Below are 27,412 nucleotides of genomic sequence, written 5' to 3' on the forward strand. Positions count from 1 at the left end.
TACTAGGAACCTTCACCTGGGAGGCTCTCATTAGTACACACAAAGCCACTTTAAAACAAAAGCGTATTCAGTTTGCCCAGCTCTAAGAGGCGCTGTTGTGGTCATGTGGACTCATGAACAAAGGGGCTGATTGACAGCCTTTTGAAATCTAACCCGTTTCTTGGTAGAAGGGCTTCTGTACAGGATACATTTCCACGATGAGTAATTGCTGTCAAATCTAACAAAAGGAGTTCTCTAAAATTTAGGCCATGTAACACTTAGGCTATGTAATAAAACAGCTATGTATTAGGTAGTATTTATTTATTTAAATATTAGGAGAATCCTATCAGCTTCTGGAAATTATTATTAAAGTATAAATGTTTTTATTTGAGATTGTGTAAACAAGTATGTGAAGACTGAGCACTTGGAGTTAAGCAATAATAGCAATTCTTACTCTTACGTTTGAAAGTAAATCAGTATTTTAAATGTGTAAAGTCCATGATTTAAAAAGTCTTAGTTTAGAAAAATCTGATTTTTGAAATTTAAAGTTTTAAGTAAGATCAAAAATATTTTTAAAAGTCATTTAAAAATCTATCACATTTTTGTATTTTTTCTATTATTTACATTGCATAAAAAATTAATATGGTAAAGTCCCCATGACATTTTTGAATAGTCATTAGAAGTGAACTATTAAAAAAAAAAAAAAAAAAAAAAAAAGAAGTGAACTATTCAAAGAAGCTCCCTGAGAAATATGGTCCATATGACTCAAATTATGTATAGAACAGCAAAATATTAAAAGTATAATGTTAGCTTCCTTGTATTAGAATTAAGAAATATCATGAGGAACCCCAGACATTTTGGAGGACTGGAAAAACTTTGACTTTTCTGCAATCAAACACTCTGTTCAGTAAAAGAGGAAAAGCTAATAATTAAATACACATTATATCTAGTAAAATACACATTTATGCCAGCATATATAATGAAGTATATCCAATTTGCCCAATAATATATGTAACACATGGGTGTGTTGTGTCTTGCCTTGTTCATAGCAGTTTGACAAATAATCTTACCATCCTCTGTGGCCCTGGGCAGAGTCAGTAACATTTCGGTTCCATTCCACAGATTTGAAAATGGAGACTCAGAGAAGAACAATATATACCCCAAATCAGCAGAATGTAAGATTAGAAATCATTCATCTTACTCAACAGCTGGTGTTCTTTTCACTCTAGTATGCTACCTCTTTATTTCTTAGGGCTCTCAGGCAATAGAACTTTTTAAGCTTTCTGGGCTATGAGATGTTAAAGGACTGGCCAGCGAGCTGACCGCTCCATGGTGGATTAGACCAGCCTGACAGATTGCTCCTATCTCCTGACAGAACCTCAGTCCCTTTTTCCATAATTCTGAAAGCATTAAAGCTTTGAAATTTAGTTTTCCCATAAGTTTGGCATAAATTTAGTGGCAAAATTATGCCTAAACCAACAGGAGGTTATATGTAGTCTTTATCTCACTTTGGGTGAAGAGCTATAGGTCTCACTGCATAAATACTGGTGTATTTGCTAGGGATCCACAAACTTTTTCTCTAAAGATCTAGATAGTAAATATTTTAGGCTTTGTGGATCATACTGTCTCTTTGGCAACTACTCAACTCTGCCATTGTGACTAGCACAAAAGCAGCCAGAGAGTATGTAAATGAAGGCATGGCTGTGTTCCAATAAAACTTTATTTACAAAAATAGGGGGCAGGTTGGACTTTGTCCACTGGCCATAGTCTGTCAACCCCTGGACTTAAGGGTGATGGCTAGATTTGATGGGACTATTGCATAATGTATTATATTTGAACCATATTACCTTTCTGACATTGAAACATATCAGACCCCAAAGGATTTTGGTAAGGGGGCATGGGCCTGTATCTAAGATTTAGAGGAAATATTACAGAAGAGAAAGTCTGTTTTGGTCAAGCACTAAAGTCTTCGTACACGCATGACTGGAGGGCCAACTAAAGTTCAGGTATTGCCAGTGCATTAGTCAAGAATGAGTGCTGTGAACCAGAAAGTATTTAAACACATAGGTTCATATTTGCCCCACATAACAGTAAGTTTAGTGGTAGGTAGTACAGGGCTGGTTCAAGCTAAGTGGTTCCTCAGAAATCCAGCCTCTCTCCATATTCATTCTCTACCATCCTTAATTGATAAGCCTTCATCCTGATGATCATTGCCTCATGGTTGTAAAATGGGTGCTGTACCTCCAGGTGTCACATACACACTCCCAGCAGAAAGCAAAAAAAGGAAGTGGGGAACATTGTATCTATATTAGAAAAGCAGAAACTTATCCCCAAATCTCAACATTTAGTCTATCACTGGACTAAACAGGATCACAAAGCTACCACTAATTGTAAGGAAGCCTCTGGAAGCAAGTATTTTTAGTTGGGTTCGTTTTCATTACCCACTGAAATAGGGAGAAAAGATATTGGGTGGACAAGTTGCACCATCTGCTGAGGCATCTGTTCTTCTTTTGGTAGCTGTTACATTTCATTACAGATATTTAACATTTTATAGTCTTCTCTCCTGGGCAACATATCTTTTTAAGTATCACCAGTGTTAGCAGTGTTTTCCATCTGAGTTGGAAAATTAAATAACATGATTCACATTTTTAAAATGTAAATGTTGTGTAATATGAATGTATAATCACTTGAGAATGGATTTTTCAGAAATAAACTTTCCTGAGGATTTTAGTGTTGGAGGATTTTGTTTAGATGGGACCCTTAGTATGTGTGTTTGCAAGGTTTGAGGAAAGACTGAGGTTGGAGTCAGTGGAAGGCAGCTTACACATTCAGCCTCGTAAGCAAGTCTTTGTTCTCATGGGGGACGATTGCACAGTAGAGCAGGATTTCATGACATGGCATGGTGAACTCAGAGAGCTTTAAGATAGAACAGTCACTCAGTAACTTTCTTAACTATGGCTCTGCTACAAGTCTGAGAGAAAAGCAATTAGATAGGCACACAGGGACCATTTTAGTTTTTACTTGTGTGTCTTGGGATCTTTTTTTTTTTTTAGCATCTTTATTGGAGTATAATTGCTTTACAATGTTGTGTTAGTTTCTGCTGTAACAAAGTGAATCAGCTATATGTATATATATACCCCCGTATCCACTCCCTCTTGTGTCTCCCTCCTACCTTCCCTATCCCACCCCTCTAGGTGGTCACAAAGCACCGAGCTGATCTCCCTGTGCTATGCAGCTGCTTCCCACTAACTATCTGTTTTACATTTGGTAGTGTATATATGTCAATGTTACTCTCTCACTTTGTCCCAGCTTACCCTTCCCCCTCCCCGTGTCCTCAAGTCCATTCTCTATGTCTGTGTCTTTATTCCTGTCCTGACCCTAGGTTCATCAGAACCATTTTTTTTTTTTAGATTCCATATATATGTGTTAGCATATGGTATTTGTTTTTCTCTTTCTGACTTACCACTACTGGGCATATACCCTGAGAAAACCAGAATTCAAAATGAGTCATGTACCACAGTGTTCATTGCAGCACTATTAACAATAGCCAGGACATGGAAGCAATGTAAGTGTCCATCGACAGATGAATGGATAAACAAGATGTGGTGCATATATACAATGGCATATTACTCAGCCATAAAAAGAAACGAAACAGTTATTTGTAGTGAGGTGGATGGACCTAGAGTCTGTTATACAGAGTGTCTTGGGATCTTTACCCTCCTGTCTAAGGTGGTATTTATTGTCTTTCTGGACACAGGGCACTTACTTGTTTTTTGTTTGTTTGTTTGTTTTTGTTTTTGTTTTTTGGCATAAGCTACTGTAATAAGAAAGGATAGAGGTACCCACACAATTTCAAATGTATCTTTGCTTTAGTAGGCTATCCTAAAATGGTACAAGTGGAAATAGCATGAAAATAAATAGATTCATTTATTGATTTGTTTAGACCTTAAATGTAAGTGAAATTAGTTTTTCTTCAACTAAGTTCTGTAACACTGAATTAATTCTAGAATCTGTTTCAATGTAGCCATTATAACTAAGCTATAACAATGACCTTTGATCTGTCAGATAAAGCCTAATTTTGAAATAATGCCCATCAGACCCTCATCTGCTGTACTTTTGAAAACTGCAGCAAGAAAATCCAGTTTTTAACCCAAATAGTTCATGGTTCTTAGGGAATTCAGAATTAAGTGACCACCAAGAACTATTTCAAAAGTGACCAGAAATGGAATGGTCTGCATTTTGATGAGGAGAAATGAAGAAGAAGTCATGTTGGTAACTGTTTGAATCTGGATTACTCTGTGGCGTCCAGATCATTCATTAACATGGTCAAAGCAGCAGATACTGATGAAAAACAGACAGCTAAAAGAGAAGGATCAATGTGAAGAAACCTATCAACTGAGCCAGAAGAAACAGAAATAAATGAGAAGAGATAAATCCTTAAAATCATTCCAAATTTTATCATCAGGGAGAGTTAAAAACAGACTCCTATGGAAGAGGAGTAGTTCAAGACCAAGAAGGGATTCTTGGAAATTAAAGTGTAATTGTTGACTTAAAAAATAATAGTATAGTGAAAAGATGAAGAAACCTTCCAGAAAAATGGAGTGAAAGAACAAAGAGTTGGAAAATATGAGTGAAAAGATGAGACATGATAGTGGTCCTGCATGTTTTTATAGAGGGTCTGGAAAGAGAAAATTGAAAAAAAAATGGAGGAAATAAAAGATACATTCACACACACATTTTTAACTTTTCCAACTCTTCAGACAACAAAGGCCCTCTGAGTGCAAAGTAGGTTGAATAAGCATATGAGTGGATCGGTAATTAAACACATTTTCCTGATATTTCAGAACACCAAGGAGCAGGAGAGGATGCTAAAAGATTCCAGAAATGGGAGTGGGATAGGGAATTGACCACAGAGATGATTTCTAGAGGACAAGAGAATGATACCTTCTTGGTTTGGTAGGAATTTTGATTCTGTTCCCAACAAACTGCAAATTCAGTATGAAGGGAAAATAAAAGCATTTTAAGACAAGTAAGAACTAAAACATTTGCTCATCCTCAGGCCATTCCTAAAAGAATTAATGCAGCAAAATAAAAGAGAGAAATGTCGGTTCCAAGGATAGGTGGATAAACTAAACTAATACAAAAAACAAGAAACCCCAAGACAGTAGGTCTTTTGCAAATGGTTAAAAGAAAAAAAAAAAAAAGCTGTCAAAAGCAGAATAGGATTCTTAGGGATCTCTAAAATCCTAAAAGCAAATGAAATTTCTATAAGAGAAAGTGCGATAAAACTGCATCTTCTCAGTTAACGGATTATTTAAGTCGGGCCCTTCTCGACTCAGTTTTCTTTGTTCTGGTTCTTGAAGCAGCACAGGTGAGAGCAGTGTTGTATGGCCTTCTCTTCCTTCACATGCACAATTTGTTTCTGCAGAGAGTATTTACCATGTAATTTTCATATTGTAAATGCTGTTCATTTTTCAACTTACAAACATCACTGTGTAAAAAAGTTATAGTACAGAACATGGTATAAATGATAAAACTTTGACAATGTGAGAGTAGTAGTTTGCTAGAGAAAAGTTGGGAGGTGGAAAGGGGAAGAATGTGAAAGGAGACAGAGGGACCCTAATCCCTCATTTTACAGAGAGAGCGAGATAACACTGCCTCAATTTGGTGAGTTAAAAAGAGAGGTTTAATCTGTCTACAGATCAATTGAAAGACAAAATATTATATAATATTAGCAGTGGTGAAGAGAAGGAAAAAAAGGGAATGGCATACTGTGGAGTCAAATGATAATTTTTAAGTTGACAAATCAAGAAATAGGGTTTTGAGCATATTATCTGGAGGTACACTTTCCAATTCAGTAGCTACTGGCCAGGCGAGGTTATTGAGCCATTGAAATGTGGCTCATCCAAATTGAGATGTGCTGTAAGGAAAATACACATCAGATTCCCAAGGCTTAGTATGAAAAAAATGAATGTTGAAATACCTCAGTAATTTTTAATATTGAATAATGTTGAGCTGATAGTATTTTCAGTCTAGTTAAATAACATATTGCTAAAATTAATTTTACCATTTTCTTTTTGTTGTTTTTAATGTATTACTAGAAAATTTTAAATTACATATGTGATTCGCTAGAGTTCTATTGAATAGTCCTGCCTCTAGAGAGGTATAGAGGTAGACTAGAGGAGTTGAAATCAGAAATGATCAATTTATTTGTACCATTGTGGGAGTGGACTGGTGTGATGGGAAAGGAAGCCTTTTTGTCTTATACTTTTATATCTTTTAGAAAATTGTTTTTATTAAATATTGAACAGTTTCAAAAGGATATTTGTAAAATATATGAAAAGCATGAGGAAGAACAAGATAGTAAATATTCTTAATCACCACCCAGTTTAAGGACACAAAGAAGCAAAAACAACCCACCATTTACGTTGAAGGCATTTCTCCCTCCCACCCCAAGCTCCTGGACTGTTTTAATTTTTATTATTGTCATCATAATGAAAATAATCATATGCCTTTCAAGAAAGTTTTTAAGTGGAGGATATCCTTTTTTTTTTTTTTTTTTTTTTACAGTCCAGGTCTTTTATCTTCTTTACATCCATCATACCATGAATTCATAGGGATTGGGCTCCAACAGTTCAGTCTCCTTTCCACTGGTTCTCATGAAGTGTGCTTCTCTGGGTGGTGCTGGTTGGCGCTTCAGTTGAACCCAAGTACCTTTCTCTTTGGCTTCCTTCTTTTTCTGATCATTTTCCTTCTCCTGTTTCAGGAAGCTATATCAGCTCTTAGAGTGCTTAATATGCTTGATACACACGTTAATTCTCTTGGCAAGAATCTTGCCTTTAACTTGTTTGTTTACAATGATGCCAACAGCGTGCGGGGTAACCCATAGACTCTCCCAGTTTTGCCGTGGTAACATTTGTGGGGCATTCCTTTTTGAACAGTTCCCATTCCCCTGATATCTACAATATCACCTTTCTTGTAGATTCGCATATATGTGGCCAAAGGAACAACTCCATGTTCTCTAAAAGGCCTAGAGGACATGTAGTGGGTGCCCCTCTTCTTTCCCTTTGTGTTGGTCATTTTGGCGAATTACTGGAAGATGGCAGTTCCGGCCAAAAGGCAGGATATATTGTATAGTTTTTTTGTTTGTTTGTTTGGGTAATTTGGCAGTATTAAATTTTAAAATGGCTATGCTATTGGAATTAGTTGTTCCCTTTGAGAAATATGTTTTATGTGTTCCAAAAAATGCAAACTGCAAAGAAGTATGTAAAACTTGATGTCATTTTAATTTTTCTTAAAAACATGGATGTTTGTATATCTACTTTATAACTATGCATGTACACATACATATACATGTATATGCTGCCATACACATAGACATGATATATGTATGTATACACACGAACGTATGCATAGTCAGTACCTGGTAACATTGCTTATCTCTCATAAGTCTGATTGGAAGGGTATTTTCTTGTTTTATACATTTTCAGAGGCAGATGATCATGCGATTATAATTTTATTTACTTAGTGGTGATAATTTTCTGTATTTTTCCACATGAAAATACTTGAAGAAATAAAATAAATATGTTTGAACAGTTAGGGCTTTTTTAGAAGAGAACACATTGCCTTAGAAGATAGGAAGCAACATGTTTTGAATTTTTTTAAAAAAAATGTTAAGTTACACAAAAAGTACTAAAGCCATCATTTTTCTTCTCCCCCACCCCAAGTGTATTAGTCCAAGAGGCAGGTGTTATCACTTTCAAACCAACCCTAAAGCTGATTCCTTATCTTATCCTTTCAGTCTAAGGCACTTGGAAAGGACACAGCAGTCTTCCTCCAGTGCTTCCTTTCCAGCACAAAATTTAAGAAGCCTGTCAGCAAATCACATTAATGTAGTGAACTGTACTTCCCACAGGACAGTCAAAACAAAGGAGATGCATGAATCATTTTAATTTGATGAATGTAGGCCATGATATATAGGTAATGTTTACTTTTTCTCTAATTATACATGTTCATGAGCACTGAAAAGAACCTTTTTTGTGGGGTGGGGGGCAGAGCGCCATGCAGCTTGTGTGTTCTTAGTTCCCCAACCAGGGATTGAACCTAGGCCACCGCAGTGAAAGCACTGAGTCCTAACCACTGCACTGCCAGGGAATTCCCTGAAAAGATCTTTTTTACTTCATAAAATTACAAAGAAGAAATGAACTATTTACTTCAATCCTATCATCCAGACATAACCATTAATAATATTTTGTTATATTTATTTCTAGTATTTTCAGATATAAACATAAACTATATTTTGAAACTTTGGACATATCATGTGTATGTCTTCTGTTTTTTTCCCCAAAACCATTATATTTGGAGTGCTTTTTCATGGCATTGAATATTCTTCATAGGCATAGTTTTAATAACTTTGGAATAGATCATTTTAGAGACATCAGTGAAAAATATATTATGAGTTTAAATTGGAAATGAATATATTGCATTTTTATTGGGGTTGGAATTGAACATATTTGTTCTTCTAGGGGAGTTTTAGTATACAATTGATACCATAAGTGAAAAGATAATGAAATGTTTACCTTGTCATAATCAATAGCAATTTTCTTAGCTGTATTAGGTGAATGGAAGTCTTTTTGGATGTGTAAGACATGTCCAGAGACACATCTTGAATGAAAACAGATGGTTGTACACTTCTGAACCCACCAATAGATGAAAAGGCGGAAACTTCATTAATGCAAAGTGGCGTGGAGCTGTAACCATGCATCTCAGGACAAAAATGAATCTAGATTCTGTTCTTGTCTCAAGGAGGCAGAAGGTTAAAGGCTTATCTTTGCCGAGCTGTTTACCCCTAACGGATGACTCATTAGGCATAAGCTAGCCTTGTCAAGGTGAATTCCACCAGTACCAAGTCTAATACGTATCATGAAAGATGGGATGTGTTAGTGGTTATGGAAAGGGGTATGTGTGGAATTATATCTTCTGAGGTCAAGTGGATGAACGGGGTTGGATGGGTGGGGGAAGGAACTGTCTTTAGGATAGGTAGGAATCCAGGAGCTGGTACCACCTGAGGAGAACCACTGGATTTTTATTTTAGGTGGAAGATCAAAGACATTTACAAGGATTATAATAAGGAAGAGTGTGATAAGGCAAGATGGGAGGATCAAACAGATAGTCAGATGAATGAGAGAGTGGAGAGAGGAACTTATAAAAATCATAGCTTCCACCTTCTGTGGGCCAGCCACCTGTCTCCTGTGGGTGGAATGCGAGTCACCTGCTTAGTGGGAAGTGATGGAGGAATAGGCCGGGTTTCTTTTTACTTGGCATGTAAGGATAATAAGGTTGAAGGAAATGGGAAGGACATAGATTGAAGTAAACAGAGCCTTAATTATTAAAAGAGTTTGAAGAGTTGACATTGTCTGACATTTCAAGAGGAAGTAAAGGCTCCTTTTAAATGATTCGCAGAAGGTCATAGGATTGTTCACAGGTAGCCCCAGGAAGTTGCCCACCACTACTGGATATGGACGTGAACTCTTTATTCCTCTAAGATCCTGACCTCTGGGACAGATAGTGTATTCACTGATGAAAAGTAAAACTACCTTCCCTTTGCATTAGGATTTGTAGGCTCCCTGTCAAGCTAGTTTAAGCAAGAAAAAGGGGAATTTATCAAAAGGATGCAGGGCTGTTTCCAGGGATCCCATGGTAAGAAAGGAAGAATCCAAAAATAGGAACTAAAAAGCTTTCAAGTATCCAGGCGGCAATTGATCTTCAGGTGCTCTCTCATCTCTGCTTCTCCAGTGCTATTTTTCTCTGTCCCCGTTTCTCTTTCCACATGAGGTACAATGACGGTTCCAGATGTTTACATCCCCTGGTTCAAGCAACTCGTGACTGGCCCTCGGAAGTCTGACCCCAAATTCTCAAGAGAGGAAGAAGCTGATTGGCTCAGCTTGAGCACATGTATGTCCATCCTTGATCCAGTCAGCTCTGGCCAGTGGTAAGGTCCTAGCACGAATATAGGTGCCATTGATATGCCATGGAAATGGGTCAGATAATAATTCTCAAAGAAGTTGTGGGCTCGATGGGCTCTCCAAAACTGACCAGTACCACTGACACCTTAGTAGATGTGGGGCAGGAGACATAGCCTTTCACCATCACTGTGTTTTCTTTTCCACCAAAAATAATATCTAGCTCCTTGCACTTGAAAGTGTGGTCCATGAACCTGTAGCATTAGCATTGCATGGGAACTTAGAAATGCAGACTCTTAGGCCCTACCCCAGACCTACTGAATCAGAATCTGACAGTTCACGAGATCTCCCAACAATTGTAGGACATAATATTTGAGAAATGCTGATTAGACAGAGGAGCAAATTAGGAACCACAGATTAGGGCTGTTAAAAGGGCTTCTTCCAGAGAGGGATGGCAGCCAAATTGTTTTGTCTGAACTTCAGCTGAGAACCTTCCCCTGCCCTCACCCAAGCTTCCTTTTGAGTACATTTCTGCTGGAAATTCAGAGTTCAGGATGAGGATGGAGAGAGATGCCAGTGTCTGATGTGGGAACCATAGTGTATGTTGTCCTGTTTTGGCACTGAGGGGTGATCTGTGGGGTGAAAAAAGGAAAGAGAAAAGCAATAAATGTGTTAATATCATCGTCAAAATGGAAGTATCAGCAAGCTTGCTTTTTTTTTTAACATCTTTATTGGAGTATAATTGCTTTACAATGGTGTGTTAGTTTCTGCTTTATAACAAAGTGAATCAGCTATACATATACATATATCCCCATATCTCTTCCCTCTTTCGTCTCCCTCCCTCTCACCCCCCTATCCCACCCTTCTAGGTGGTCACAAAGCACCGAGCTGATCTCCCTGTGCTATGCGGCTGCTTCCCACTAGCTATCTATTTTACGTTTGGTAGTGTATATATGTCCATGCCACTCTCTCACTTTGTCCCAACTTACCCTTCCCCCTCCCTGCGTCCTCAAGTCCATTCTCTAGTAAGTCTGTGAATTGGTACAGCCACTATGGAGAACAGTATGGAGGTTCCTTAAAAAACTACAAATAGAACTACCATATGACCCAGAAATCCCACTACTGGGCATATACCCTGAGAAAACCATAATTCTAAAAGAGTCACGTACCAGAATGTTCGTTGCAGCTCTATTTACGATAGCCAGTAGATGGAAGCACCCTAAGTGCCCATCATCGGATGAATGGATAAAGATGTGGCACATATATACAATGGAATATTACTCAGCCATAAAAAAAATAAAATTGAACTATTTGTAGTGAGGTAGATGCACCTAGAGTCTGTCATACAGAGTGAAGTAAGTCAGAAAGAGAAAAACAAATAGTGTATGCTAACACATATATATGGAATCTAAGAAAAAAAAAATGTCATGAAGAACCTAGGGGTAAGACGGGAATAAAGGCAAGCCTGCTTTTAATTAGGTAGTCATTATCTTGAAGTTAATAAATGTCACTTATATATTAAGTCACTAACCTACCTCTGTTTTTATGTCCAGCTCTGCAAGTTTTTAAAGTCCCTAAAATGGCATCTTTTCATAAAGCTTGAGCTCTTTTTGAGCTAGACCAACAACTTTTGATTATGGAGAAATTACTAGGTTGATTGTTTAGAATATAAATACCCTCAAGAAACTTACTAGGTAGAATATCTTTGACAGCAATTCAGAAATCCATGCCATTAGCGTTTTGGACTTTGAAGTCTAAAAAGATGAATTTCAGACACTCTACTTTGCAGGAATTCTATTTTCCTACTTTTCTCTTGTTTACTCCTTAAAATAATCCTGGGAACTGATGTGGGTCATGATAACCTGCCATTGCTGTTAAATCAAACTGCTCATTTGCAGGGAAACATTTATTATTTAGTAACTTAACCAGAAATCCATAAAAAAAAATACTTTCTTATAAAAATCCTTGGTTTGTAAACTGCCAGAAGTGACCAGATGGAAATAACAAGAATTTCTAGTTCTCCAGGCAAACAGGAAGCCCCACCTCAGTAGAGCCCTGCTGACACCAATTCAGAACTTTTTTTCCACCTTATTTTGTTGGAATAGAGGCATTTGGGTTTACCGGATCAGACTGGAATTTTTGAAGCCAACTGCTCTAATACCCTTGGTATTCCAGGTGACTAAATTTCTATATTCATTAAAAGAATGTATCATTTTGTCTGACGGTTTAACATCCTTATATTGGATAGAAGTATAGAAGTATCTGGAAATCTCTGAGCACTGTTTCTCATCCTTGGCTGCACATTGGAATCACTGGAGAGCTTTGACAACTACTGATGCCTGAGCCGCACCTCTGGCGATTCCCATGTAATTGCATGCAGCCTGGGCATGGGGATTTTTAAACCCTCTCCTCCAAGGAGAACCATCCAAGGTTAAACCATCATCTTATGGACCTGTTCATCAAACAGTCCCACTGAGGGGCATTTGCAGGTATGCTTGTCAAAATGCAGACTCCCAGCTACCAGCCCAAGAGAATCAAATTCAATAGTTTGGGGACAACTTTAAGAATCTGTATCTTTAAGCAAGCCAAGCTCTGTTGAGATTCCAATAGAGGAGACCCTTGGGCCACACTTAGAAACACTTTATTGGAGATTATTTCTAAAAGAGAGTGACTGGAGGAACTGAAATGTGTTCAGTGTTGGGTTGTTAGGGATCCATCAGCAAGTGATTCAGGAATATTTTAAAAAGATGAAAAAACAGTAGTGTGATATAGGGACAAGACTCCTTGCGTAACGATAAAAGAGTGGAGTTCTGGGCCTCATTTTGCTTCTCTAACCAGTTCTGTGGCTCCAGGTAAAACATCCAGTTTCTTTAATACTGAAGCTCTTTGCCTCTCAAATGAGGACCTTGGGAAAGATTAATCTCAGGTCACCTGAAGCTCCAATACTTGATGAGTTTCTGATAGCAAAGACTTTCTATTCTCATGAATTCTTACAGAAATTTCCAGCAGGACTCTTGATGTTTGCCCTAAAACAGTGGGGCAACAAGCATAGTAGCTTCCCCATCACCTGGGCTCAATAAATGCAAAGTCTTGAGCCCTGCCCCAGACTTGCTAAAGCTGAATCTTTGAGAGTGAGGGCCACTGCTCCAAAAATAGTACTTGGAAAAAATAAAGTTGAGAAGTGTTCTTTTAATCTATAGTGAAGGAAAATCACCTCTATAAGTATGAACTTTTAACACTGTTTATAAATGTTATAATATCTTTGTTGGCAAGCTGATTCAAATTGAAGGGGAACTCTTAAAAAATACTGAACTCGGGCTTCCCTGGTGGCGCAGTGGCTGAGAGTCAGCCTGCCGATGCAGGGGACACGGGTCCTTGTCCCGGTCTGGGAGGATCCCACATGCCACGGAGTGGCTGGGCCCATGAGCCATGGCTGCTGAGGCTGCGTGTCCGGAGCCTGTGCTCCACAACGGGAGAGGCCACAACAGTGAGAGGCCCGCATACCACAAAAAAAGAAAAAAATATACTGAACTCTAGAGACTTGATACACCAAGTGTGTCAACATCATCATCACCTGAGAATTTGTGAGAATTGCAGAATCTCTGGCTCCACCCCAGACATACTGAATCAGAACTTGCATTTTCTTTTGCTCAAGAAAATCGGATAATTTATTTGCAAGTTAAAGTCTGAGAAACACTGTTCTAGATAAAGATGTTAAAACTGTAATGACAGGTTTCCTTACCTTCAAAATATTATTTCTACACCTATCAGTAATCAGTTCCTCCCACACACCTGTAGGCAAATCTAGGGGAAAAAAAATGTTCTTTTAAGTTTGTTCTGCACTTGTTTCAGCTTAGTAATTGGTAGGTGTTGTCTTCCTTGTATTTTGAGGCATTTAAACCTTTTTACCCATTCTTCCTTGAAGAAAGTTACTTAACACTTTTATTTTTTCTTCCTTTTTTTTTTTTTTCTCTTTTGAAGCTGCCATCTCAGGCTGGATCCCTATATTACTTGAGAATATTTTTTAAACTTATTTTTCTGATATCTGGCCCACTTCTCTAAGGTGGAGGATGGGCAGAGTATTGTTGAGTTGTTTTGTGTTTTATTTTATTTTGTTGTATATTGTGATTCATTGCTAGGTCTGTAGCGGTCTCAATAAAATTATAAGTTTGAAGATTAACATTAAAGTGTAACAAATTATAAATTAGAAGATTAACATTGAATTGCAGAATTTCCTTTTGAAATGGAAAAATTCATTAAGGATCTATTAATTCCATCAGTAGAGCCTTCTACATTACCAATAAAGAAGAACCAGCCCTGTGCAGTGATCACCTTTGGATAGGCAGAGGCAACTTGAGATTTCACAATCAGAACAGGGCAGATTGGCTGTAAAATAGATGGAAATGGAGCCCAGAACTGTGTGCATATTCTTGTGTGGCAACTTTTAAAAATAATTTTTAATCATTTTATCATTTAAGTATGCTAGTATAGCTCCTAGGTTCCAGGATATTTTCAGCCTTCTTAAAAAATAGGTGAGTTCTGAAAAAATTTTATTGGCTTCAAAATATAAGATGAAAGCTACAACAAAATGACTGTTTCATTAAATATCTCCCAAATAAGACATTTCATTGTCAACTATTTTATCAACCATGACATTATCTCAACTTGTAACTTAAATCATCCTCATGGACTTATATACCAACTACATCTGCTGTGAGTGCCATTCAGTGTGTTTGATATGATTCAGGGTGATGCTAAAAAATAAGAATTTGTAGAACAAAGATCTTAAATCCCTGACCTGCCATGGTTAATTACTTCCTTTCTTCTTTTCTATGATTATTCCTTATCTACTTTCCTATTTAGAAGTAGAAATTAGTCAGGGTTTTTTGTTTGTTTGCTTTTGGTAAAAATAAAAATGTGCCATAAAAGGGCAATTTTTGGTCAAGCTTTGTGGGATTGTTTTTCTCTAGAAAAGCAATTCTTGATCTTTTGGGGAATTAACTCATTTGAGAATCTCATGAAAGCTAAAGAAAATGCTCTAGAAACATCAAAGTATGCACGAAAATATACATTTGGGGCTGAAGGTTAATGTTTTAGTAAAGGCTCTTTGGATGACAAAAATTGGTAAAACAAACCAACAAATAAAATTAACTAATATGTTGACTTTCAGAGTTTTAAGCAAGGAAAGGATAACTTTTTGGTTCATGTAGCTGAAAAGGTGCTTCAGATACAGCTGGTTCCAGGGTCTCATTAGTCTAATTGTACTGGACTTGGCTTCCTTTGTCCCTCTGACGTGCCTTCTCCTATGTTTGGACAGTTCTCTGACTTTACATGTTAGTCATTGATAGCTCTAGCATCAAACCTAGCAGAAGAAAGACTGTACTTCCCAGGTATCTCAGGTATATCAGATATCAAATGTATCACATATATCACAAGTGAACTTGTTAATCCCTATTGGTCAGATCCAATACTCTGTCCATTCCTGAGCCAGGCACATTCCATCCCTCGCCAAGGGAGATCCGAGCCCAGGTCACAAGCTGCACTTCTGGAGTCAGTATTGCTGGGACCTCAGGAATGCAGAGCAGGAGAGGGGAGGACTTCAAGACGAACATTATTAGGACACTCTTGTCAGTGGAATGGGGAGTGGTGTTAAGGGGCAAAGGCAACCAGAAGCCACTGCCATGAGCAACTCTTGCTTTAGAGATAAAGAAACCATCTAATTAGCTCAAGCCAACCTTTTTTTACTCCTATAGAGCCCAAAATACATGCACATCTTACTCATTCCTTTAATAAAAATGTACAGTGCACCTTCTGTACATGTATATTTTCAACCATTCATCCATGACCCTTATCCTCACGGATGCATTTTTTTGAACTTGTCATCACATACCTTGTCTAAAATGCTGTGCTTGTGTTAGCATTTGAGCAAGGTGGGTAAGCACATTGTATTTCCTCAAGTATCTTCCCTAGAAGTGTAAAAATGCAGGTATCTCAGTCCCTAAGCATCCAAACTTATTCCTAATACTTCAGGCTATGTTTGCCAAGCCTCATGGGAAGTTTGTCTTTAAACAAGTCTGCAGTACTTATTTTAGGCTTGACTAATGTGGTTCATTGTTAACATGAAATGAAAGATACATTTAAAATCCGCAAGTAGTGAACAACAGAAAACCTATGAGGGACATGCTACCAGTTGTCAGAAGGTAAAAGGATTTATGTTCTGTCTTCATTTGTCAGTCATGGGACTGATAGCTAGGGTTGGAATGGACAGAATACCTGGATCTGACCAGTTGGGATTAAGCTCAATTCTGAAACTTTATTTGAGATACCTGGGAAGTAGAGTCTGTTTTCTGCTAGGTTTGATACTATCAGATATCAGCCTGGAGCTGTCACCTATAAGAGATAATTTGTTTAACATCTATCATCATTCCAACACAGTTAAAGAGGGCTGAGTGATACTGAAAACTCTGCAAAACAGTGGTAGCTTTACTTTGGCTATGGATTGCTGAACTTAATGGGACCTTTCTGGAATGTTTAAATAATCCCATCTTTAAAGACCATGAGCTGGGACTATTTTATAAGTAAATTGGCCTTATATATCAGCAGAGATGAAGTCAGGAAATAGAAACCACTCCAGGTGTTTCAAGTAGAAGAGATTTAATACAGGGGACCGGGTGCTTACAAAATGGCATGAAAGACTGAAGAATGAGGAATGTGTGTCCACCCCTGGACTTTTGAGTTCAAAGGCATGCCACTGTTGCTATTGCTGCCACAACTTCCTCTAAAACCTGTATCTTTCAGACCTTGCTTGCTAGGAGAAGAGCAGCAGGAAAATGGCCACTGTCTTTCAGATATTTAATTAGTGCTTCTAATTGGCTCCAATTCTAACCGGAACCCAGTTGCAAAGAAGTCTTAGAAATGTAATGTTTAGCTTTCTGGCCTCCTGAGCCGAAGAAGCGTGGAATGGCATACACAGACAATCTACAGTATATACTACAGCTTTTAAAAATGCAGTCAGTTTCTCAAAGAGATATCTGCATTTCTCTGTTCATTGCAGCATTATTCAGAGTAGTCAAGATACGGAAACAACCTAAGTGTCTGTCAGCAGATAAGTGGGTAAAGGAAACATGATACACACACACACACACACACACACACACACACACACTGGAATGTTATTCAGCCTTAAAATAGAAGGAAATCCTGCCATTTACAACACGGATAAATCTAGAGGACATTATGCTAAGTGAAATAAGCCAGACACAGAAAGATAAATACTGCATGATCTCACTTATATGTGGAATCTGAAAAAGTCAGACTCGTAAAAACAGTAGAATGGTGTTTGCTAGGGGCAGAGAGGTGGGGGAAATGGAGAGATGTTAGAAAGTACAAAATTCCAGTTATATAGGATAAATACATTCTGGAGACCTAATGTACAGCATGGCAACTATAATTCATGATACTGTATTGTATACTTGAAATTTACTGAGAGTAGATTTTACGTGTTTTCACCACACAAAAGTACCAAAAAAACAAATGGTGACTATGTGAGGTGATAGATGTTAGCTTGATTGTGGTAATCATTTCACAATGTATACATATATCAAAACATCATATTATACACCTTAAATATATACAATTTTTATTTGTCAATTATACCTCAGTAAAGCTGGAAAAAAATGGGTTTTCCTGGGATTTTATAATGAAATTCCATTTTTTGTTCAAGAGAAACCACCTATCTACTACAATTTTAAATAGTGTTAAGATTAGGCCTCAGTAAACAATGAACTGTATGTTTTCTTCTTTTTAAACTTTACATTTGAATTTACAGACAGTACAATTCACATTTTTGGTTTGAGTTATATGAGTTTTGCCAAATACACTGAGTCATGTAACCACTGACTGATAATTAGGATACAGAGCAGTTCCATCACTCCGGAAAAATACTCTTCTGCTGCCTGTTTGTAGTTAAGCCCTTTCTACCTCCTTAACCCCTAGCACCCACTGATCTGCCCTCCATCATTAATAGTTTTGCCTTTTCCAGAATAGCATAGAAATGGAACCATACAATTTGTGTTGAATCCCACATTAGGACAGTGTATTTGAGTTTCTTCTCTATTGTTTCTGATAAAGATAATCCATTTATTATTGCTGAATCGTATTCCACTGTATGTATTTACCATTCCTGACTTTCATTTTGAGAGTGTAAAAGTTTTGAGTGTCCTTTTATTTAAAATCTCCTTATATATGTTTAAATAGTTCTAATTTGCCTCTTAATCATGACAAAGAAATGAAGAAGACAAATGTCTTCCCTTTCCTGGATGACTTCAAACTAGGTGTTCATCACGACAGTTCATCAAGTTATATAGTCTGATTATGATTCCTGAATAGGAACACGATAATTAGACAAATCTCAAGAACTGGAATTTTTTCTATTCTGATAGTTAGACCAAGTGCTTAGAATGTATTAGATGCCCATTCTTATCACTTCAATGAGTTTTCCAAAAGATGAAATATTTTTAAATGAATTATTTGTTGATTGGTGCCAGATTAGAACTGAAAGGCCAGTGAAGGCCACCTAAATTTTTATTTGAAAAAGTAGAATCATTTTTGGCTTTATTCACAAAGAGCCTTTCCTGTAGACAGATTTCAGCATATTTTGATGATTCATTGTAGAAATGTGTTTATCAATTACAGTAGGAGAAAGCATTACCAGCTATCAGCTAAGAAAAGGAGAAAAGGTTACATCACTCAGTTTCAGGTTCCTAAAGGCATTAGTGGGCAGAATGTAATTAACCAGCTTTGGATTCATCCAGTTTGAGGACTTATCCCCCATCTCTTTTCTGAAGGGTTTGGTGATCATTCATTATCTCAAGTTTTTTAGTTTTGCATTTTAAATTTTATTTGAAAAGCAGAACCCTGACGGCACTGTGCTTTCTTAGGCTCAGTTGAACAGTCAGGGGTGAAGAAACCAAGAAGTTTTCTTGTAATTACAATACCCCAGACATCCTGTATGTTACATTCATTGTCTCATGACCTTATCTGGTAGGTAGTATTATTACCCACATTTAAGTGTTAAGAAAGCTGAGGTTAAAAGAAGTTAGGTAACTTTCCCAAGATTCACATAGCTCATCAAGAAGAACTTGAACCCAGGGCTGCCTGGTAACAAAGTCTATGCTTTTAACCACTAACTTTTAGCTTTTCCATTGCAGTTAAACTATTTCGTATGTATCTAATTATGTGCATTTATCATTAAGATGATACCTGCTTATCCAGATTATTTACCTCCATCAATCATTTTTGAACAATGTGAAGTATGAGTAGGTAATACATCCTGCATAAAATATTTGTGGCCCAGTGAGATGATTAATTAGTAATCCTGAGCTTCTTCCAAGAAGGGTTGCCCATGTGCAACTTTAGTGGAGTTTTCTACAGCACTTGGGCCTGGAGTCAGAAGTCACATTTAATGTCCAGGTTAACCACATTAGTTGAGGCTTTTAGGGTGTGTGCTTATTGGATTTTAGAGGGATATGTTTTGACCTGATGTCTAAAAACCTTCTTAATAACAGAACTTTGTTGCAGTGGGATTCTGCTATATTATTTGAAAATAATTTGATGAAACTAAATCAGATCAGGGACTTGTAGCTAAAGCATTCTAGGCACTTTAGTAGACATTAAAAAGTGCTCTGCTAAAGAGGATGCTGATGGGCGATCAGAAATTCAAGATGGAGCGTGATTAATGTCCTACATGCTGCCATGGTTATCATCATAAAGTGTCTACAAAGGGCTCCAACTTAGATGATCAAGCCACCTGACCCCCCAGTCAAACATAAGCCTGGACAAGATTGCTTTAGCATGTTCTACGTACATTTCATTGTGGCAAGTCATGTGCTTTCTAGATTCTTTTGTGCAAAGCTAATAAGCTACAGGAGAGGCCGTTAATCAAATTGTTTTAGAGTGTATTCCATTTCTGAGGGTGAGTAGGTGTGACACGTTTCACTGTGAGCACACCCTTAATATTAAAAGATGGTCTAGGTTGATACCAGACAAGGTCAACTTGCTCTTGTGTCTAATGAAAATGTCCTCGCAGTTTGTTCACTGGGAGCAGTTAACTTGACTTAGCTTGTGAGCTTCTGGTTACAGGAATTATTTTTCTCATTTCATTCTGCCTCTTGGTACATAATACAGTATCTGATACACAGTAGGTACGTATATATATATATAGTATGTGTATATGAGTGTAAAATACTTCAAAGTTACATGGGAGGAAATCCCATGTGATTCAGGGGAGGCTGAGAACTCTTCAGGGACTGGAAATCTTTGATTGCTTCAAATCCTCAGTTGGTATATATTTATTAAAGAGCAATGTATTGAATGTTTGGCATAGATAAATGTTTTGCAGGAGGGATAATGATATACTTGTTTTTGCAAAGCATACAATCAAGGGGGAAAGACCTGCAGATGGAGCCTAGCATGATTCTGCTACTACGTTTATTATTAGTCCTGCCTAACATTTATTGAGCAATAATTAGATGTCAGACTCCTTCTAAGTCATTTCTGTATTAACTCATTTAATCCTCAAAACAGTCCTACTGAAGTAGGCATTATGATTATCTCCATTTTACAAATGAAGCATCTCAGGCTCAGAGACATTAAGTAACTCACAGAAGATCACACAGCCGTAAAAGGTGTAGTTGGGATTTGAATCCAGGCAGTCTGACTCCAGAGCCTCAACTTATATGTACTAGAGTCTACTTAAGTCATGGATAATGACTTAATTAGCCAAGTGAAGAAGGGGGAAGCAGATAGTGTAAGAGTATTTTGTTCGGATGGTATGTCATATACAGAATTGGGCACTGTGGTTGGGGAGTATGTGTGTGTGGGGTGGATGATAAAAGTATGATTGGAGAAACAGGTTATGTAAGTCTTCTTAAAGCTGTGTTGTTAAATGGATTTTTATCTTGTAGCTGGTAATGGGCCATTGAAGGGTTTAATCAGGTGACATAATAAAACTTGCCTTTTTTTATTGATGTATAATTGATTTACAATATTATGTTACTTTCAGGTGTACAGCAGAGTGATTCAGTTGTATATATATATATATATATATATATATATATTCTTTTTCAGAATCTTTTCCATAACAGGTTATTACAAGACATTGAATATAGTTCCCTGAGCTATACAGTAAGTTCTTGTTTTCTTTTTTTTTGCGGTACGTGGGCCTCTCACTGTTGTGACCTCTCCCGTTGTGGAGCACAGGCTCTGGATGCGCAGGCTCAGCGGCCATGGCTCACGGGCCTAGCCGCTCCATAGCATGTGGGATCTTCCCAGACCAGGGCACAAACCCGTGTCCCCTGCATCGGCAGGTGGACTCTCAACCACTGCGCCACCAGGGAAGCCCTCTTGTTATCTTTTTTATATATAGTAGCATGTATCTGTTAATCCCAAACTCCTGATTTATCCTTTCCTCCCCCACTTTCCCCTTTGATAACTATAAGTTTGTTTTCTATGACTGTGAGTCTGTTTCTGTTTTGTAAATAAATTCATTTGTATCATTCTTTTAGATTCCACATATTAGTGGTATCATATGATATTTGTCTTTCTCTGTCTGACTTACTTCACTTAGTATGATAATCTCTAGGTCCATCTGTGTTGTTGCAAATGACATTATTTTGTTCCTTTTTATGGCTGAGTAATATTCCATTGTATATATGTACCACATCTTCTTTATCCATTCGTCTGTCAATGGACATTTAGGTTGCTTCCATGTCTTTGCTATTATAAATAGTGCTGCTATGAAGATCAGGTGCATGTATCTTTTCAAATTAGAGCTTTCGTCTTTTCCAGATGTATGCCCGGGAGTGAGAATGCTGGGTCATATGGCAACTCTATTTTTAGTTTTTTAAGGAAGCTCCATATTGTTTTCCATAGTGGCTGCACCAATTTACATTCCCACCAACAGTGTAGGAGGGTTCCCTTTTCTCCACAGCCTCTCCAGCATTTATTATTTGTAGACTTTTGGATGATGGCCATTCTGACCAGTTTGAGTCATCATAGTTTTGATTTGTGTTTCTCTTATAATTAGGGATGTTAGCATCTTTTCATGTGCCTGTTGGCCATCTGCATGTCTTCTTTGGAGAAATATCTGCTTAGGTCTTCTGCCCACTTTTTGATAAAACTTTCAGTTTTAGAAAAGTTAGTCGGCCTTCTGTCTAGAGAATAGAGGGAAGGGTAGGGGACGGACTGCAGACAGAAAGATTAACTAGGAAGCTTTCCAGCAGCCCAGAAAAAGAGTGATGGACACTTAGCCTAGGCTGGGGGTGAGAAAGGGGCAGATTCAAGGGAGATCCAAGGGGTAGAATCAACAGGACTTCATGGGCAGGAGAGAAGTGTTAGAGGGAAGAGTTGCATTTAGAGTATTTTAAAGAATAAAATGTGAATTTCCCAGTTCCTGTTCTAGGCCAGCATTGTGTTGTTCTCATAGTTCATTTCCCTATAGGAAGGACAAGTTAAGTGTTAGAGGACTGAGTGTACATGGTTTTCTATGGACTTCTGGTCCATTTGGTTTTCCTTTAGAATGTTTCTTGAATTCATGCTACTTGTGGCAGATTCTTTCAATAAACTTTTTATTTTTTATTCTTGAATTTTATTTTATTTTTTTACAAAGCAGATTCTTATTAGTTATCTATTTTATACATATTAGTGTATATATGTCAGTCCCAATCTCCCAGTTCATCCCCACCACCCCTGCTTTCCCCCTCAATAAACTTTTGATGCATGCAGCCTCTTACGAACAGCAGTGCTAATCCGGCTAATATGCCATTAGAAGAAGAATGAAATGTAAAAGTAAGATGAAAGGAATTATACTAGTATTTTCTACACAATGCTCCTTAGATGTTAAGATTGAACATGTCTTTTACCTGAAAATAATCATATTCTGACTTTGTTCTATTTTTATACATTCGAACACATGTTTGAAATTACATATATATATGAGCCTTCATGTGTATGATTGGGAACAACAAATTTATTTCCATCAGCCTTGGGTAATGTGTTTTTATAATAGGAAATTCTATCCTTAAACATACCACAGTGTTAAAGAGAAGAATATCATTTGTCCTATGAAAACCATGCCTTGTTCTTTTCCCCTATGCCTTGTTTCTGGAATACCCATCTGGGCAACAGAAGCTGTGTTTCATTTGAGGATTTCTCTTCTGACTGATAGGTTTTATTCGTGGCTCAAGAGAGCAAATAAATGTATTATATAAATATCCCTCCTTATCTGAGGGTCTTGCTTCTTCTGTACAATCCAGATTTTCAAATGGTAAAATTCTTGACTTATGTAATATTTTTTAAATCTGTGCTAATTTTTTGGTCCATTTCCTCCTTCTCCCTTTTAGCTTTGTAATACTCATTCATTCAAATGTAAAAAAAAGATATAACCATGCTTAAGATGCTTGAAATTTTTTTTTCCAGTTTGGAATTCTTTGAATGCAATGGAGGCTCTTTAGAATTTTACCATACGGTGGGAAATGCTGTGTCTAAAACCACAGGAACAATGTTTTATGATATTTCTTATGAGACAGCATTACTGGGGTAGGGGAGAAAGCAGGTGGCATAACATTAAATGGGACCATATTTATATCAGACTAGACTTAGAAGAAAGATAGCTAGCTATTTATGGAGTGCTAAGTCTGTCCAGATAACATGCTAACTGCCTTACAGGCATTATCTCATGTGACCTTCCCAAAACGTGAGAAATATACTTATTTCTTCCCCAGTTGAGGGAAATGATGTTGGGAAATTTATCTAGGCACACTTATCCAATGTTGTGCAAGGGAAGGATGGAGATGAATTTGGACCTAGCCTTTCCAATTTCAGAGTTTATTCTTTTAATCAATACACTGTAATTTAAGATACACGTGGGGCTATTTCAGGGGAGAACATGGTAGGGAGGTAGGGGAGAGGAAGGAGGGAAGGAAAAGAATGGGAAAGGCATTGCATAGGTTAAGCTAGCCTCTGTAACAAAGAGGGCCACAAATAGATAATGGCTCAAATATGGTAAAAGTTTATTTTTTGCTCATGTGACAGTACTGGGCAGATGAAGTGGTTGGTGGTGCTGACACATGTTTTCGGGTTTTCAGTGATCCAGGCTGATGACAGCTCTGTCATCGTTAACTTGTAGCTTTCAAGTTCCCCCAGGGGATGATGGTGATGTCTGTCCTCCCCGAGGGGGGCAGAGTGCATGAGTGTGTGGAGGAGGATTTAATGGGCATGCCTAGTTATGACACATATCACTAACATACTCACAGGCCGGGACTCAGTCACATGGCTCTACCTGACTGCAGGGGAGGCAGGTAAATGTAGCCAGGTGTGGGTCCTAGAAGATGAGGAATGCATGGATTTGGCTGATTTGTCAGGAACCAATAATCAATCACGAGATCCTGTAAGAATCAAGTCTCCATGCACACATTTATATTTTGTGTTCTCCCGTGCTTTGTGAGAGAGGGATTATTTGTCTCATTTTACAAAGCAAATAATTGAGACCCCGGGAGTTGCCCAAGGTCATGTGGCTATTAAATAAATGGTAGAGCTGGAGCCCCAGCCTGACTCCATGCTATCCCTGGGCCTGCTCTTTCTTCCCTTTACACCTCACATGTTATTCGGTCTTTCACTCCCCGCCCCAGTCTAGTCCTTTGATAGGAAGCAATTCCAGAAAGCAAGATTCAAATCCCAATTAATTCTATGATTCTCAAAATATGGTCCATCATGATCACCAGGGAGCTTGTTTGAAATGCGCAATTTCAGTCTCTACCCCAGACCTGCTGACTAATCCAGTCATTCCAACAGGCTCCCCAGGTAATCTGGAGGCAGGGGGAAGCCTGGGCTCCTGCAAGACAACTTCCCAGCCCCATCCTGCTGTCTGACTATCATCTTTCATCTGTGCCTGGGAAGAAGTGGGTTCCCTCTGTTAGTCACAGGATAGCACCAGTTGAGTAGAATTTCAGCCTTTATACGGAGTAAACATGTTTAACCTAGAAAGGATAACTTAGCAACGTAATTTTGAATGACCGCTTAGCCCAATTTTTGAAAAGCATGAGCTGTCTCCATAGATAAGCCAAACAGGCCCGAACAAAACAGAAGAAAAGAGAACTTGTCTCTTTGGGTTAGTGGACAGCAATTTGATTTTCTGTAAAGAGCAGCTTTTTTTCTTTTGCTGAGAAGGTAGGAGTACTGAGCCCCTAGTTTTCCCACTGCAGTTTACAGTTAGGGCCCAAACAGATTAAAGACACACACTCTCAAACCACTTGACCTCTGATTCCACATTTCCCAGGGCAGTCCTGTTCCTAGTGTATCAGCTGTTAACCTTGCCCTATGGTTACAAAAAGGCCACTGCTGGTTAGATTGTTAATGGCTGATGAGTGTCAAGGAGGGTCTTTCTTGTGGTCAGACCCGTTCCTCCGTGAGTCTTATGACAATCATATCCTCACAGCCCCATTCACTGAAGAGGAGGGGGCGAAGGGAGGTAAGCACCCAAGGGCCCCAAATGTCAGGATAGATGACCAGACGGCCTTCCTATCCAGGAGGAATGAAGTCTGAAGTCCACGGCTGAAGGGACACGCAGCCAGGCACTACTGTTTTGAAACAATAAAATAAAACTTTTCCAGAGGCTTTGCAACCTTGATAATTTTACTCTGTGTATGTGATTTTTACATAAACAAGTCAGGAACAGTCCCACTGCTCTAGTGTATGACTGCATGCAGCCACAACTACATGCCTATTGCCTTAGAAGGTAACTTTAGGCTATTTTTATTCAATTAAATCTCACAGGCCACTCAGAGCAAATGTTTGCATCTTGTTTTCTTGGAGATTTGGACATGGAGAACAGCAACTTGCTTAAGGTCAGAGCAAGTAGAATTCCAGCTACATGGAGTCTCCCAGTTGCAACTCCTATCTCTCAATTCATGGTGGGTAAGAGGGGTGGCTTGCGAGCTGTAAGACTTTAATACATATCAGTGACCTTCTCTTATAAACTTAAATGCTCTGTAAATCAAGGAAGGTGTCTGCCATTCTCATACTAGTGTATTTCATTACAGTCAAATTGAAAAAGAGTTGGTATTGATGTTCCATTGGCAATATTTCCAGGCAGGATTTGATTTACAATAACAGTGTCATGCATGAGGGTGTATATTACTTACATGGGACATCCAGAAACTAAATGATTTTGTCTTAAGTTTTCAAGTAGTTTTACTTAAGGGAAGCATGGAAAATTTCTTTATTTATGATGTCCCAAAATTGCATTTTAGGAAAGGTTTGAACGAAGATGTTTGCTTGCTAATTCATCCATGGTTATTCCAACAGGCTCTCTCTTCGCATTCATAGCAGCCTTCATGACATGCTTTACGCATTGCTGAGCACTGTGCTTAGTCCTCTGTATGCACTTACCTAATACCACCCTAACGAGGACTTATCAGGTAGATATTACCTCTAGCATACAGCTTGAGGGGGCTGCCAGGATCTCACAGCTTACAGAAAGGTGAGCTGGGGTTCCAGTGTCATCGAATGTAGTAATCGCTGTGGGTTTCCAATGGCAGCTGGCAAGCAAAATAAACATCATCCATATGTGCCGTGACTACAGCCACTCAGCTCACTCATGCAATACCTGCTCATTCACTCATTTATTTCTTTTCATTTGTTTAACAAACATGTATTGAGAACTTGCCATGCGCCAAGAGGACACCAAAATGAGAAAGATTCACAGGTCCTGCCCTCGTGGAGTTCCCCACCTAGTATTTTATTAAAAGTTGTATTGTGTTTTCTTCCTTAGTGGTTGCATTTATGTAACACATATATGTTGTATGCTGGATGGCTTCAATTAAGCAAGATGGCTAATAACTTTAGGAAACCGTGAGCACCAAAATTTAGGATGTGGCATTTGGCTAGAGAATGGGAAACTCTCTAAGGACAGATTGCAAAATTAAACCTAAAGTAAATAATTGCTTACTAATTTATCCTTTTTCCTATGTGTTTCATCTGTATTCCTTTATCTGCGAGAATTGATGCTTCTGATGTGTAAGGTATTGTATGCAAAGATAAATTCAGTTTCCCATGCATCTAAAATTTCTTTCAGGCTTAGACCTGAGCTTGAAATAATGATAGTGCTAGATGGAAAGGTTTGTTGCCTTGGAGAGGTACGTATGAAGTGCTATGTGATTCAAGGCAAGAGAGAATTAGAGAAAACTTCTAGGGGGAAGTGACATTTGAGCCAGACTTCAAAGGATAGACTGGATTATAAGATGGGGAGACCGGTGGGGTGTGGGTTCATTTGAGGCAGAGAGAACTGTAGAAAGGAAAGTACAGAGAAGAGGGACTAGCAAGAAATTAACCTGAACTTTGAGATATGAGAGATACTTCAGAGGGTATTAATGATTGACTTACTAAGCAACTTCCTAGGGCTCATCATCATGTTG

General features: G+C 38.1%; 1 protein-coding gene and 1 pseudogene across 1 annotated transcript in view; one reads left to right on the forward strand and one right to left on the reverse strand.

Annotated features, from left to right (window-relative positions):
• The window catches only part of PLCB4 (phospholipase C beta 4), a 273,741-nt gene that overhangs the window by 45,132 nt on the left and 201,197 nt on the right, over positions 1-27,412 (forward strand). The window lies entirely within an intron of this gene.
• LOC116740438 lies at positions 6,578-7,077 on the reverse strand (annotated as a pseudogene).

The sequence above is a fragment of the Phocoena sinus genome, chromosome 15 (genome assembly GCF_008692025.1).
Source record: "Phocoena sinus isolate mPhoSin1 chromosome 15, mPhoSin1.pri, whole genome shotgun sequence".
Lineage (NCBI taxonomy): Eukaryota > Metazoa > Chordata > Mammalia > Artiodactyla > Phocoenidae > Phocoena > Phocoena sinus.